We start from the raw sequence: 16,686 nt of genomic DNA, 5'->3' as shown, positions 1-16,686 counted from the left end.
CAGACACCTCCAGCTAGCCTCTCATTGGTTCTCGCTATTCCTGTTCATCTTCCGCAGAAATTGCAAACTGGGCCAAACAGGAGGTTAAAGGCGCTGACTCTCCAAGTGGGGAGAGTGTTAGTAAAGCGTCTGGAATGTTGCACCCGAGTACCAGGGGAGGAAAACTGAGACATATTTGAACACGTCTCCTGATCACATGGTTGATCAAACTCTGGGTTCCACATGCATGTTTTAGCTGAAGGAAGAATACCTAAAACCTGGGTAGTTGAAACCCGTGGAATGGGTACCATGCAATATGACTTCAAAGGGTCTTCATTTGCTCACCGAACCTCTCCAATCCTATCACTGCTGCGTTTATGCCCCTGTACACATGCTTGATTCTCTTTCGGAGACATAGCAATCCATAGGTTTTAAGATACTTACTAGTCAGGTACATTCTTAGGCGTTTAATATGCGGTGTTGAGTCCATTTCGTTGAGCAAGGAGTAGCTCTTGTCTATTCCATATTTGGCTTAAGGAACTTTATCTGTGCTCATTTCAATCTCTGGTTTTATGTAGCAACCCAACTCACCTTTCCCCTTAAGCAAGCATAAGTTGGTTTTCTAAATTTGATAACCTGTTCTGTTTTGGAATTCAGTTCCTGTGTAGCCAAGTTTACATTCCGTGTATTAGTGATATCTTATGATGTTTTTTTTCTGTGTCACTTATTTCAGTTAGAATCATCGTACCTGAATCCACTCATTATGCTGCTACGGGCCTGATGACATGGATTTCATTGCTGAGTGATACTGCATTGTACGTAAGTACCACAAGTTCTTTATCCATTTTTCACTTTCTGCGATGTTGAACTTGTACTGTAAACAAGGTTCTTGTAAACAGAGCCGTTCCAAACTTTGGGGTGGCTGTGTCTTTTTGATTTTAATTTCCCTAAGCTATAGGACCATAAGTGGAAGTGCCCTAGGCTCTGTTGCTTTGTTTTTTAGATGTTTCAGGAAACACCATACACTTCTCCGGAGTGTCTGTTGGCAATTTACATCCCGCCCATCAGCATAACAAGGCTCCCATTTCTCAATGGCCTGTTGCCTTTCTGGATTTTACACTTTTTTCAGATGGCCCTTTTGACCGGGGGGAAGTGAGACTTCATTGTAGTGCAGATTTCCTTTGCAAGCTTGCTTGGTTGGCCAAAAAGGGCGTATGCGTTTTTTCCTGATTATATTCAGGAAAAAACGCGTACGCCCTTTTTGGCCAAGTGCATCATTGTGGACGTTCTGCCTCTTTTCCTATGCTTTCAATGCAATTCCAGTCTACCTCCTGAAATCGGTTTCCTGCAATTCTGCCCCGCTTTCAAGTCCTCTTGGCAGCCTTACTTCAGTCTATTTTTGGACGATAGCTGTCATTTATAACTCTGCAGGTTTGTGAATTACAGTGCCCCTGAGCTCCTTTCTCCAACTCGCTTTCTTGTGACCTGGCCGCAACACCGCAGGATGGCTTCAGGCCCTAATCTGGTTCCGGCACGGCACGCTGAGCCTTTGGTTAATTCCTCTTCCTGGTGGGAAATGAGAGTTAAATTTGCCCGTCCAGACACCTCCAGCTAGCCTCTCATTGGTTCTCGCTATTCCTGTTCATCTTCCGCAGAAATTGCAAACTGGGCCAAACAGGAGTTTAAAGGGACTGACTCTCCAAGTGGGGAGAGTGTTAGTAAAGCGTCTGGAATGTTGCACCCGAGTACCAGGGGAGGAAAACTGAGACATATTTGAACACGTCTCCCGATCACATGGTTGATCATACTCTAGGTTCCACATGCATGTTTTAGCTGAAGGAAGAACACCTTAAACCTGGGTAGGTGAAACCTGTGGAATGGGTACCATGCAATATGACTTCAAAGGGTCTTCATTTGCTCACCGAACCTCTCCAATCCTAGCACTGCTGCGTTTATGCCCCTGTACACATGCTTGATTCTCTTTCGGAGACATAGCAATCCATAGGTTTTAAGATACTTACTAGTCAGGTACATTCTTAGGCGTTTAATATGGGGTGTTGAGTCCATTTCGTTGAGCAAGGAGTAGCTCTTGTCTTTTCCATATTTGGCTTAAGGAACTTTATCTGTGCTCATTTCAATCTCTGGTTTTATGCAGCACCCCAACTCACCTTTACCCTTAAGCAAGAATAAGTTGGTTTTCTAAATTTGAGACCCTGTTCTGTTCTGTAATTCAGTTCCTGTGTAGCCAAGTTTACATTCCGTGTATTACTGATATCTTATGATGTTTCTTTTTCTGTGTGACTTATTTCAGTTAGAATCATCATACCTGAATCCACTCATTGTGCTGCTAAGGGCCTGATGACACAGATTTCATTGCTGAGTGATATTGCTTTGTAAGTAAATACCACAAGTTCTTTATCCATTTTTCACTTTCTGCGATGTTGAACTTGTACTGTAAACGAGGTTCTTGTAAACAGAGCCGTTCCAAACTTTAGGGTGGCTGTGTCTTTTTGATTTTAATTTCCCTAAGCTATAGGACCATAAGTGGAAGTGCCCTAGGTTCTGTTGCTTTGTTTTTTAGATGTTTCAGGAAACACCATACACTTCTCCCGAGTGGTTGTTGGCAATTTACATCCCGCCCATCAGCATAACAAGGCTCCCAGTTCTCCATGGCCTGTCCTGCCTTTCTGGATTTTACACTTTTTTCAGATGGCCCTTTTGACCGGGGGGAAGTGAGACTTCATTGTAGTGCAGATTTCCTTTGCAAGCTTGCTTGGTTGGCCAAAAAGGGCGTATGCGTTTTTTCCTGAATATATTCAGGAAAAAACGCATACGCCCTTTTTGGCCAAGTGCATCATTGTGGACGTTCTGCCTCTTTTCCTATGCTTTCAATGCAATTCCAGTCTACCTCCTGAAATCGGTTTCCTGCAATTCTGCCCCGCTTTCAAGTCCTCTTGGCAGCCTTACTTCAGTCTATTTTTGGACGATAGCTGTCATTTATAACTCTGCAGGTTTGTGAATTACAGTGCCCCTGAGATCCTTTCTTCAACTCGCTTTCTTTTGAGCTGGCCGCAACAGCGCAGGATGGCTTCAGGCCCTAATCTGGTTCCGGTACGGCACGCTGAGCCTTTGGTTATTTCCTCTTCCTGGTGGGAAATGAGAGTTAAATTTGCCCGTCCAGACACCTCCAGCTAGCCTCTCATTGGTTCTCGCTATTCCTGTTCATCTTCCGCAGAAATTGCAAACTGGGCCAAACAGGAGGTTAAAGGCGCTGACTCTCCAAGTGGGGAGAGTGTTAGTAAAGCGTCTGGAATGTTGCACCCGAGTACCAGGGGAGGAAAACTGAGACATATTTGAACACGTCTCCCGATCACATGGTTGATCATACTCTGGGTTCCACATGCATGTTTTAGCTGAAGGAAGAATACCTAAAACCTGGGTAGTTGAAACCTTTGGAATGGGTACCATGCAATATGACTTCAAAGGGTCTTCATTTGCTCACCGAACCTCTCCAATCCTAGCACTGCTGCGTTTATGCCCCTGTACACATGCTTGATTCTCTTTCGGAGACATAGCAATCTATAGGTTTTAAGATACTTACTAGTCAGGTACATTCTTACGCGTTTAATATGCGGTGTTGAGTCCATTTCGTTGAGCAAGGAGTAGCTCTTGTCTATTCCATATTTGGCTTAAGGAACTTTATCTGTGCTCATTTCAATCTCTGGTTTTATGCAGCACCCCAACTCACCTTTACCCTTAAGCAAGCATAAGTTGGTTTTCTAAATTTGAGACCCTGTTCTGTTCTGTAATTCAGTTCCTGTGTAGCCAAGTTTACATTCCGTGTATTACTGATATCTTATGATGTTTCTTTTTCTGTGTGACTTATTTCAGTTAGAATCATCATACCTGAATCCACTCATTGTGCTGCTAAGGGCCTGATGACACAGATTTCATTGCTGAGTGATATTGCTTTGTAAGTAAATACCACAACTTCTTTATCCATTTTTCACTTTCTGCTTTGTTGAACTTGTACTGTAAACGAGGTTCTTGTAAACAGAGCCGTTCCAAACTTTGGGGTGGCTGTGTCTTTTTGATTTTAATTTCCCTAAGCTATAGGACCATAAGTGGAAGTGCCCTAGGTTCTGTTGCTTTGTTTTTTAGATGTTTCAGGAAACACCATACACTTCTCCCGAGTGTCTGTTGGCAATTTACATCCCGCCCATCAGCATAACAAGGCTCCCAGTTCTCCATGGCCTGTCCTGCCTTTCTGGATTTTACACTTTTTTCAGATGGCCCTTTTGACCGGGGGGAAGTGAGACTTCATTGTAGTGCAGATTTCCTTTGCAAGCTTGCTTGGTTGGCCAAAAAGGGCGTATGCGTTTTTTCCTGAATATATTCAGGAAAAAACGCATACGCCCTTTTTGGCCAAGTGCATCATTGTGGACGTTCTGCCTCTTTTCCTATGCTTTCAATGCAATTCCAGTCTACCTCCTGAAATCGGTTTCCTGCAATTCTGCCCCGCTTTCAAGTCCTCTGGGCAGCCTTACTTCAGTCTATTTTTGGACGATAGCTGTCATTTATAACTCTGCAGGTTTGTGAATTACAGTGCCCCTGAGCTCCTTTCTTCAACTCGCTTTCTTGTGACCTGGCCGCAACACCGCAGGATGGCTTCAGGCCCTAATCTGGTTCCGGTACGGCACGCTGAGCCTTTGGTTATTTCCTCTTCCTGGTGGGAAATGAGAGTTAAATTTGCCCGTCCAGACACCTCCAGCTAGCCTCTCATTGGTTCTCGCTATTCCTGTTCATCTTCCGCAGAAATTGCAAACTGTGCCAAACAGGAGGTTAAAGGCGCTGACTCTCCAAGTGGGGAGAGTGTTAGTAAAGCGTCTGGAATGTTGCACCCGAGTACCAGGGGAGGAAAACTGAGACATATTTGAACACGTCTCCTGATCACATGGTTGATCATACTCTGGGTTCCACATGCATGTTTTAGCTGAAGGAAGAATACCTAAAACCTGGGTAGTTGAAACCCGTGGAATGGGTACCATGCAATATGACTTCAAAGGGTCTTCATTTGCTCACCGAACCTCTCCAATCCTATCACTGCTGTGTTTATGCCCCTGTACACATCCTTGATTCTCTTTCGGAGAGATAGCAATCCATAGGTTTTAAGATACTTACTAGTCAGGTACATTCTTAGGCGTTTAATATGCGGTGTTGAGTCCATTTCGTTGAGCAAGGAGTAGCTCTTGTCTATTCCATATTTGGCTTAAGGAACTTTATCTGTGCTCATTTCAATCTCTGGTTTTATGCAGCAACCCAACTCACCTTTCCCCTTAAGCAAGCATAAGTTGGTTTTCTAAATTTGAGAACCTGTTCTGTTTTGGAATTCAGTTCCTGTGTAGCCAAGTTTACATTCCGTGTATTAGTGATATCTTATGATGTTTCTTTTTCTGTGTGACTTATTTCAGTTAGAATCATCGTACCTGAATCTACTCATTATGCTTCTACGGGCCTGCTGACATAGATTTCATTGCTGAGTGATACTGCATTGTACGTAAGTACCACAAGTTCTTTATCCATATTTCACTTTCTGCGATGTTGAACTTGTACTGTAAATGAGGTTCTTGTAAACAGAGCCGTTCCAAACTTTGGGGTGGCTGTGTCTTTTTGATTTTAATTTCCCTAAGCTATAGGACCATAAGTGGAAGTGCCCTAGGCTCTGTTGCTTTGTTTTTTAGATGTTTCAGGAAACACCATACACTTCTCCCTAGTGTCTGTTGGCAATTTACATCCCGCCCATCAGCATAACAAGGCACCCAGTTCTCAATGGCCTGTTGCCTTTCTGGATTTTACACTTTTTTCAGATGGCCCTTTTGACCGGGGGGAAGTGAGACTTCATTGTAGTGCAGATTTCCTTTGCAAGCTTGCTTGGTTGGCCAAAAAGGGCGTATGCGTTTTTTCCTGATTATATTCAGGAAAAAACGCATACGCCCTTTTTGGCCAAGTGCATCATTGTGGACGTTCTGCCTCTTTTCCTATGCTTTCAATGCAATTCCAGTCTACCTCCTGAAATCGGTTTCCTGCAATTCTGCCCCGCTTTCAAGTCCTCTTGGCAGCCTTACTTCAGTCTATTTTTGGACGATAGCTGTCATTTATAACTCTGCAGGTTTGTGAATTACAGTGCCCCTGAGCTCCTTTCTTCAACTCGCTTTCTTGTGACCTGGCCGCAACACCGCAGGATGGCTTCAGGCCCTAATCTGGTTCCAGTACGGCACGCTGAGCCTTTGGTTAATTCCTCTTCCTGGTGGGAAATGAGAGTTAAATTTGCCCGTCCAGACACCTCCAGCTAGCCTCTCATTGGTTCTCGCTATTCCTGTTCATCTTCCGCAGAAATTGCAAACTGGGCCAAACAGGAGGTTAAAGGGACTGACTCTCCAAGTGGGGAGAGTGTTAGTAAAGCGTCTGGAATGTTGCACCCGAGTACCAGGGGAGGAAAACTGAGACATATTTGAACACGTCTCCCGATCACATGGTTGATCATACTCTAGGTTCCACATGCATGTTATAGCTGAAGGAAGAATACCTTAAACCTGGGTAGTTGAAACCTGTGGAATGGGTACCATGCAATATGACTTCAAAGGGTCTTCATTTGCTCACCGAACCTCTCCAATCCTATCACTGCTGCGTTTATGCCCCTGTACACATGCTTGATTCTCTTTCGGAGACATAGCAATCCATAGGTTTTAAGATACTTACTAGTCAGGTACATTCTTAGGCGTTTAATATGGGGTGTTGAGTCCATTTCGTTGAGCAAGGAGTAGCTCTTGTCTATTCCATATTTGGCTTAAGGAACTTTATCTGTGCTCATTTCAATCTCTGGTTTTATGCAGCACCCCAACTCACCTTTACCCTTAAGCAAGCATAAGTTGGTTTTCTAAATTTGAGACCCTGTTCTGTTCTGTAATTCAGTTCCTGTGTAGCCAAGTTTACATTCCGCGTATTACTGATATCTTATGATGTTTCTTTTTCTGTGTGACTTATTTCAGTTAGAATCATCATACCTGAATCCACTCATTGTGCTGCTAAGGACCTGATGAGACAGATTTCATTGCTGAGTGATATTGCTTTGTATGTAAATACCACAACTTCTTTATCCATTTTTCACTTTCTGCGATGTTGAACTTGTACTGTAAACGAGGTTGTTGTAAACAGAGGCGTCCCAAACTTTGGGGTGGCTGTGTCTTTTTGATTTTAATTTCCCTAAGCTATAGGACCATAAGTGGCAGTGCCCTAGGCTCTGTTGCTTTGTTTTTTAGATGTTTCAGGAAACACCATACACTTCTCCCGAGTGTCTGTTGGCAATTTACATCCCGCCCATCAGCATAACAAGGCTCCCAGTTCTCCATGGCCTGTCCTGCCTTTCTGGATTTTACACTTTTTTCAGATGGGCCTTTTGACCGGGGGGAAGTGAGACTTCATTGTAGTGCAGATTTCCTTTGCAAGCTTGCTTGGTTGGCCAAAAAGGGCGTATGCGTTTTTTCCTGATTATATTCAGGAAAAAACGCATACGCCCTTTTTGGCCAAGTGCATCATTGTGGACGTTCTGCCTCTTTTCCTATGCTTTCAATGCAATTCCAGTCTACCTCCTGAAATCGGTTTCCTGCAATTCTGCCCCGCTTTCAAGTCCTCTTGGCAGCCTTACTTCAGTCTATTTTTGGACGATAGCTGTCATTTATAACTCTGCAGGTTTGTGAATTACAGTGCCCCTGAGCTCCTTTCTTCAACTCGGTTTCTTTAGAGCTGGCCGCAACACCGCAGGATGGCTTCAGGCCCTAATCTGGTTCCGGTACGGCACGCTGAGCCTTTGGTTATTTCCTCTTCCTGGTGGGAAATGAGAGTTAAATTTGCCCGTCCAGACACCTCCAGCTAGCCTCTCATTGGTTCTCGCTATTCCTGTTCATCTTCCGCAGAAATTGCAAACTGTGCCAAACAGGAGGTTAAAGGCGCTGACTCTCCAAGTGGGGAGAGTGTTAGTAAAGCGTCTGGAATGTTGCACCCGAGTACCAGGGGAGGAAAACTGAGACATATTTGAACACGTCTCCCGATCACATGGTTGATCATACTCTGGGTTCCACATGCATGTTTTAGCTGAAGGAAGAATACCTAAAACCTGGGTAGTTGAAACCCGTGGAATGGGTACCATGCAATATGACTTCAAAGGGTCTTCATTTGCTCACCGAACCTCTCCAATCCTATCACTGCTGCGTTTATGCCCCTGTACACATGCTTGATTCTCTTTCGGAGACATAGCAATCCATAGGTTTTAAGATACTTACTAGTCAGGTACATTCTTAGGCGTTTAATATGCGGTGTTGAGTTCATTTCGTTGAGCAAGGAGTAGCTCTTGTCTATTCCATATTTGGCTTAAGGAACTTTATCTGTGCTCATTTCAATCTCTGGTTTTATGCAGCAACCCAACTCACCTTTCCCCTTAAGCAAGCATAAGTTGGTTTTCTAAATTTGAGAACCTGTTCTGTTTTGGAATTCAGTTCCTGTGTAGCCAAGTTTACATTCCGTGTATTAGTGATATCTTATGATGTTTCTTTTTCTGTGTGACTTATTTCAGTTAGAATCATCGTACCTGAATCTACTCATTATGCTGCTATGGTACTGATGACACAGATTTCATTGCTGAGTGATACTGAATTGTATGTAAGTACCACAAGTTCTTTATCCATTTTTCACTTTCTGCGATGTTGAACTTGTACTGTAAACGAGGTTCTTGTAAACAGAGCCGTTCCAAACTTTGGGGTGGCTGTGTCTTTTTGATTTTAATTTCCCTAAGCTATAGGACCATAAGTGGAAGTGCCCTAGGCTCTGTTGCTTTGTTTTTTAGATGTTTCAGGAAACACCATACACTTCTCCCAAGTGTCTGTTGGCAATTTACATCCCGCCCATCAGCATAACAAGGCTCCCAGTTCTCAATGGCCTGTTGCCTTTCTGGATTTTACACTTTTTTCAGATGGCCCTTTTAACCGGGGGGAAGTGAGACTTCATTGTAGTGCAGATTTCCTTTGCAAGCTTGCTTGGTTGGCCAAAAAGGGCGTATGCGTTTTTTCCTGATTATATACAGGAAAAAAACGCATACGCCCTTTTTGGCCAAGTGCATCATTGTGGACGTTCTGCCTCTTTTCCTATGCTTTCAATGCAATTCCAGTCTACCTCCTGAAATCGGTTTCCTGCAATTCTGCCCCGCTTTCAAGTCCTCTTGGCAGCCTTACTTCAGTCTATTTTTGGACGATAGCTGTCATTTATAACTCTGCAGGTTTGTGAATTACAGTGCCCCTGAGCTCCTTTCTTCAACTCGCTTTCTTGTGACCTGGCCGCAACACCGCAGGATGGCTTCAGGCCCTAATCTGGTTCCGGCCCGGCATGCTGAGCCTTTGGTTAATTCCTCTTCCTGGTGGGAAATGAGAGTTAAATTTGCCCGTCCAGACACCTCCAGCTAGCCTCTCATTGGTTCTCGCTATTCCTGTTCATCTTCCGCAGAAATTGCAAACTGGGCCAAACAGGAGGTTAAAGGGACTGACTCTCCAAGTGGGGAGAGTGTTAGTAAAGCGTCTGGAATGTTGCACCCGAGTACCAGGGGAGGAAAACTGAGACATATTTGAACACGTCTCCCGATCACATGGTTGATCATACTCTAGGTTCCACATGCATGTTATAGCTGAAGGAAGAATACCTTAAACCTGGGTAGTTGAAACCTGTGGAATGGGTACCATGCAATATGACTTCAAAGGGTCTTCATTTGCTCACCGAACCTCTCCAATCCTATCACTGCTGCGTTTATGCCCCTGTACACATGCTTGATTCTCTTTCGGAGACATAGCAATCCATAGGTTTTAAGATACTTACTAGTCAGGTACATTCTTAGGCGTTTAATATGGGGTGTTGAGTCCATTTCGTTGAGCAAGGAGTAGCTCTTGTCTATTCCATATTTGGCTTAAGGAACTTTATATGTGCTCATTTCAATCTCTGGTTTTATGCAGCACCCCAACTCACCTTTACCCTTAAGCAAGCATAAGTTGGTTTTCTAAATTTGAGACCCTGTTCTGTTCTGTAATTCAGTTCCTGTGTAGCCAAGTTTACATTCCGCGTATTACTGATATCTTATGATGTTTCTTTTTCTGTGTGACTTATTTCAGTTAGAATCATCATACCTGAATCCACTCATTGTGCTGCTAAGGACCTGATGAGACAGATTTCATTGCTGAGTGATATTGCTTTGTAAGTAAATACCACAACTTCTTTATCCATTTTTCACTTTCTGCGATGTTGAACTTGTACTGTAAACGAGGTTGTTGTAAACAGAGGCGTCCCAAACTTTGGGGTGGCTGTGTCTTTTTGATTTTAATTTCCCTAAGCTATAGGACCATAAGTGGCAGTGCCCTAGGCTCTGTTGCTTTGTTTTTTAGATGTTTCAGGAAACACCATACACTTCTCCCGAGTGTCTGTTGGCAATTTACATCCCGCCCATCAGCATAACAAGGCTCCCAGTTCTCCATGGCCTGTCCTGCCTTTCTGGATTTTACACTTTTTTCAGATGGCCCTTTTGACCGGGGGGAAGTGAGACTTCATTGTAGTGCAGATTTCCTTTGCAAGCTTGCTTGGTTGGCCAAAAAGGGCGTATGCGTTTTTTCCTGATTATATTCAGGAAAAAACGCATACTCCCTTTTTGCCAAGTGCATCATTGTGGACGTTCTGCCTCTTTTCCTATGCTTTCAATGCAATTCCAGTCTACCTCCTGAAATCGGTTTCCTGCAATTCTGCCCCGCTTTCAAGTCCTCTTGGCAGCCTTACTTCAGTCTATTTTTGGACGATAGCTGTCATTTATAACTCTGCAGGTTTGTGAATTACAGTGCCCCTGAGCTCCTTTCTTCAACTCGCTTTCTTGTGACCTGGCCGCAACACCGCAGGATGGCTTCAGGCCCTAATCTGGTTCCGGCCCGGCATGCTGAGCCTTTGGTTAATTCCTCTTCCTGGTGGGAAATGAGAGTTAAATTTGCCCGTCCAGACACCTCCAGCTAGCCTCTCATTGGTTCTCGCTATTCCTGTTCATCTTCCGCAGAAATTGCAAACTGGGCCAAACAGGAGGTTAAAGGGACTGACTCTCCAAGTGGGGAGAGTGTTAGTAAAGCGTCTGGAATGTTGCACCCGAGTACCAGGGGAGGAAAACTGAGACATATTTGAACACGTCTCCCGATCACATGGTTGATCATACTCTAGGTTCCACATGCATGTTTTAGCTGAAGGAAGAATACCTTAAACCTGGGTAGTTGAAACCTGTGGAATGGGTACCATGCAATATGACTTCAAAGGGTCTTCATTTGCTCACCGAACCTCTCCAATCCTAGCACTGCTGCGTTTATGCCCCTGTACACATGCTTGATTCTCTTTTGGAGACATAGCAATCCATAGGTTTTACGATACTTACTAGTCAGGTACATTCTTAGGCGTTTAATATGGGGTGTTGAGTCCATTTCGTTGAGCAAGGAGTAGCTCTTGTCTATTCCATATTTGACTTAAGGAACTTTATCTGTGCTCATTTCAATCTCTGGTTTTATGCAGCACCCCAACTCACCTTTACCCTTAAGCAAGAATAAGTTGGTTTTCTAAATTTGAGACCCTGTTCTGTTCTGTAATTCAGTTCCTGTGTAGCCAAGTTTACATTCCGTGTATTACTGATATCTTATGATGTTTCTTTTTCTGTGTGACTTATTTCAGTTAGAATCATCATACCTGAATCCACTCATTGTGCTGCTAAGGGCCTGATGACACAGATTTCATTGCTGAGTGATATTGCTTTGTAAGTAAATACCACAACTTCTTTATCCATTTTTCACTTTCTGCGATGTTGAACTTGTAGTGTAAACGAGGTTCTTGTAAACAGAGCCGTTCCAAACTTTGGGGTGGCTGTGTCTTTTTGATTTTAATTTCCCTAAGCTATAGGACCATAAGTGGAAGTGCCCTAGGTTCTGTTGCTTTGTTTTTTAGATGTTTCAGGAAACACCATACACTTCTCCCGAGTGTCTGTTGGCAATTTACATCCCGCCCATCAGCATAACAAGGCTCCCAGTTCTCCATGGCCTGTCCTGCCTTTCTGGATTTTACACTTTTTTCAGATGGCCCTTTTGACCGGGGGGAAGTGAGACTTCATTGTAGTGCAGATTTCCTTTGCAAGCTTGCTTGGTTGGCCAAAAAGGGCGTATGCGTTTTTTCCTGAATATATTCAGGAAAAAACGCATACGCCCTTTTTGGCCAAGTGCATCATTGTGGACGTTCTGCCTCTTTTCCTATGCTTTCAATGCAATTCCAGTCTACCTCCTGAAATCGGTTTCCTGCAATTCTGCCCCGCTTTAAAGTCCTCTGGGCAGCCTTACTTCAGTCTATTTTTGGACGATAGCTGTCATTTATAACTCTGCAGGTTTGTGAATTACAGTGCCCCTGAGCTCCTTTCTTCAACTCGCTTTCTTGTGATCTGGCCGCAACACCGCAGGATGGCTTCAGGCCCTAATCTGGTTCCGGTACGGCACGCTGAGCCTTTGGTTATTTCCTCTTCCTGGTGGGAAATGAGAGTTAAATTTGCCCGTCCAGACACCTCCAGCTAGCCTCTCATTGGTTCTCGCTATTCCTGTTCATCTTCCGCAGAAATTGCAAACTGGGCCAAACAGGAGGTTAAAGGCGCTGACTCTCCAAGTGGGGAGAGTGTTAGTAAAGCGTCTGGAATGTTGCACCCGAGTACCAGGGGAGGAAAACTGAGACATATTTGAACACGTCTCCTGATCACATGGTTGATCATACTCTGGGTTCCACATGCATGTTTTAGCTGAAGGAAGAATACCTAAAACCTGGGTAGTTGAAACCCGTGGAATGGGTACCATGCAATATGACTTCAAAGGGTCTTCATTTGCTCACCGAACCTCTCCAATCCTATCACTGCTGCGTTTATGCCCCTGTACACATCCTTGATTCTCTTTCGGAGAGATAGCAATCCATAGGTTTTAAGATACTTACTAGTCAGGTACATTCTTAGGCGTTTAATATGCGGTGTTGAGTCCATTTCGTTGAGCAAGGAGTAGCTCTTGTCTATTCCATATTTGGCTTAAGGAACTTTATCTGTGCTCATTTCAATCTCTGGTTTTATGCAGCAACCCAACTCACCTTTCCCCTTAAGCAAGCATAAGTTGGTTTTCTAAATTTGAGAACCTGTTCTGTTTTGGAATTCAGTTCCTGTGTAGCCAAGTTTACATTCCGTGTATTAGTGATATCTTATGATGTTTCTTTTTCTGTGTGACTTATTTCAGTTAGAATCATCGTACCTGAATCTACTCATTATGCTGCTACGGGCCTGCTGACATAGATTTCATTGCTGAGTGATACTGCATTGTACGTAAGTACCACAAGTTCTTTATCCATTTTTCACTTTCTGCGATGTTGAACTTGTACTGTAAATGAGGTTCTTGTAAACAGAGCCGTTCCAAACTTTGGGGTGGCTGTGTCTTTTTGATTTTAATTTCCCTAAGCTATAGGACCATAAGTGGAAGTGCCCTAGGCTCTGTTGCTTTGTTTTTTAGATGTTTCAGGAAACACCATACACTTCTCCCTAGTGTCTGTTGGCAATTTACATCCCGCCCATCAGCATAACAAGGCACCCAGTTCTCAATGGCCTGTTGCCTTTCTGGATTTTACACTTTTTTCAGATGGCCCTTTTGACCGGGGGGAAGTGAGACTTCATTGTAGTGCAGATTTCCTTTGCAAGCTTGCTTGGTTGGCCAAAAAGGGCGTATGCGTTTTTTCCTGATTATATTCAGGAAAAAACGCATACGCCCTTTTTGGCCAAGTGCATCATTGTGGACGTTCTGCCTCTTTTCCTATGCTTTCAATGCAATTCCAGTCTACCTCCTGAAATCGGTTTCCTGCAATTCTGCCCCGCTTTCAAGTCCTCTTGGCAGCCTTACTTCAGTCTATTTTTGGACGATAGCTGTCATTTATAACTCTGCAGGTTTGTGAATTACAGTGCCCCTGAGCTCCTTTCTTCAACTCGCTTTCTTGTGACCTGGCCGCAACACCGCAGGATGGCTTCAGGCCCTAATCTGGTTCCGGCCTGGCATGCTGAGCCTTTGGTTAATTCCTCTTCCTGGTGGAAAATGAGAGTTAAATTTGCCCGTCCAGACACCTCCAGCTAGCCTCTCATTGGTTCTCGCTATTCCTGTTCATCTTCCGCAGAAATTGCAAACTGGGCCAAACAGGAGGTTAAAGGGACTGACTCTCCAAGTGGGGAGAGTGTTAGTAAAGCGTCTGGAATGTTGCACCCGAGTACCAGGGGAGGAAAACTGAGACATATTTGAACACGTCTCCCGATCACATGGTTGATCATACTCTAGGTTCCACATGCATGTTTTAGCTGAAGGAAGAATACCTTAAACCTGGGTAGTTGAAACCCGTGGAATGGGTACCATGCAATATGACTTCAAAGGGTCTTCATTTGCTCACCGAACCTCTCCAATCCTATCACTGCTGCGTTTATGCCCCTGTACACATGCTTGATTCTCTTTCGGAGACATAGCAATCCATAGGTTTTAAGATACTTACTAGTCAGGTACATTCTTAGGCGTTTAATATGCGGTGTTGAGTCCATTTCGTTGAGCAAGGAGTAGCTCTTGTCTATTCCATATTTGGCTTAAGGAACTTTATCTGTGCTCATTTCAATCTCTGGTTTTATGCAGCACCCCAACTCACCTTTACCCTTAAGCAAGAATAAGTTGGTTTTCTAAATTTGAGACACTGTTCTGTTCTGTAATTCAGTTCCTGTGTAGCCAAGTTTACATTCCGTGTATTACTGATACCTTATGATGTTTCTTTTTCTGTGTGACTTATTTCAGTTAGAATCATCATACCTGAATCCACTCATTGTGCTGCTAAGGGCCTGATGACACAGATTTCATTGCTGAGTGATATTGCTTTGTAAGTAAATACCACAACTTCTTTATCCATTTTTCACTTTCTGTGATGTTGAACTTGTAGTGTAAACGAGGTTCTTGTAAACAGAGCCGTTCCAAACTTTGGGGTGGCTGTGTCTTTTTGATTTTAATTTCCCTAAGCTATAGGACCATAAGTGGAAGTGCCCTAGGTTCTGTTGCTTTGTTTTTTAGATGTTTCAGGAAACACCATACACTTCTCCCGAGTGGTTGTTGGCAATTTACATCCCGCCCATCAGCATAACAAGGCTCCCAGTTCTCCATGGCCTGTCCTGCCTTTCTGGATTTTACACTTTTTTCAGATGGCCCTTTTGACCGGGGGGAAGTGAGACTTCATTGTAGTGCAGATTTCCTTTGCAAGCTTGCTTGGTTGGCCAAAAAGGGCGTATGCGTTTTTTCCTGAATATATTCAGGAAAAAACGCATACGCCCTTTTTGGCCAAGTGCATCATTGTGGACGTTCTGCCTCTTTTCCTATGCTTTCAATGCAATTCCAGTCTACCTCTTGAAATCGGTTTCCTGCAATTCTGCCCCGCTTTCAAGTCCTCTTGGCAGCCTTACTTCAGTCTATTTTTGGACGATAGCTGTCATTTATAACTCTGCAGGTTTGTGAATTACAGTGCCCCTGAGCTCCTTTCTTCAACTCGCTTTCTTTTGAGCTGGCCGCAACACCACAGGATGGCTTCAGGCCCTAATCTGATTCTGGCATGGCACGCTGAGCCTTTGGTTAATTCCTCTTCCTGGTGGGAAATGAGAGTTAAATTTGCCCGTCCAGACACCTCCAGCTAGTCTCCATTGGTTCTCGCTATTCCTGTTCATCTTCCGCAGAAATTGCAAACTGGGCCAAACAGGAGGTTAAAGGGACTGACTCTCCAAGTCGGGAGAGTGTTAGTAAAGCATCTGGAATGTTGCACCCGAGTACCAGGGTACGAAAACTGAGACATATTTGAACACGTCTCCCGATCACATGGTTGATCATACTCTAGGTTCCACATGCATGTTTTAGCTGAAGGAAGAATACCTTAAACCTGGGTAGTTGAAACCCGTGGAATGGGTACCATGCAATATGATTTCAAAGGGTCTTCATTTGCTCACCGAACCTCTCCAATCCTATCACTGCTGCATTTATGCCCCTGTACACATGCTTGATTCTCTTTTGGAGACATAGCAATCCATAGGTTTTAAGATACTTACAAGTCAGGTACATTCTTAGGCTTTTAATATGGGGTGTTGAGTCCATTTCGTTGAGCAAGGAGTAGCTCTTGTCTATTCCATATTTGGCTTTAGGAACTTTATCTGTGCTCATTTCAATCTCTGGTTTTATGCAGCACCCCAACTCACCTTTACCCTTAAGCAAGCATAAGTTGTTTTTCTAAATTTGAGTCCCTGTTCTGTTCTGTAATTCAGTTCCTGTGTAGCCAAGTTTACATTCCGTGTATTACTGATATCTTATGATGTTTCTTTTTCTGTGTGACTTACTTCAGTTAGAATCATCATACCTGAATCCACTCATTGTGCTGCTAAGGGCCTGATGACACAGATTTCATTGTTGAGTGATATTGCTTTGTAAGTAAATACCACAACTTCTTTCTCCATTTTTCACTTTCTGTGATGTTGAACTTGTACTGTAAACGAGGTTCTTGTAAACAGAGCCGTTCCAAACTTTG

The 16,686-nt window shown here is 43.7% G+C and overlaps 1 long non-coding RNA gene across 16 annotated transcripts in view; it reads left to right on the top strand.

The window, feature by feature from the left end:
- Window positions 1-16,686, top strand: part of LOC307181408 — a 1,608,936-nt gene that overhangs the window by 351,188 nt on the left and 1,241,062 nt on the right. The window contains exon 4 of one of the 16 annotated variants that reach the window (XR_013826706.1): window positions 717-810. The exons of the other annotated variants lie outside the window; for them this stretch is intronic. This is a non-coding gene — a long non-coding RNA (uncharacterized lncRNA). Of the gene's footprint in view, window positions 1-716; window positions 811-16,686 lie in introns of those variants that run through there. 16 annotated transcript variants of the gene reach the window in all.

The sequence above is a fragment of the Stenella coeruleoalba genome (assembly GCF_951394435.1).
Source record: "Stenella coeruleoalba genome assembly, contig: scaffold_69, whole genome shotgun sequence".
NCBI classification, from domain to species: Eukaryota; Metazoa; Chordata; class Mammalia; order Artiodactyla; family Delphinidae; genus Stenella; species Stenella coeruleoalba.
This window is presented reverse-complemented; position numbering and strand designations above follow the sequence as displayed.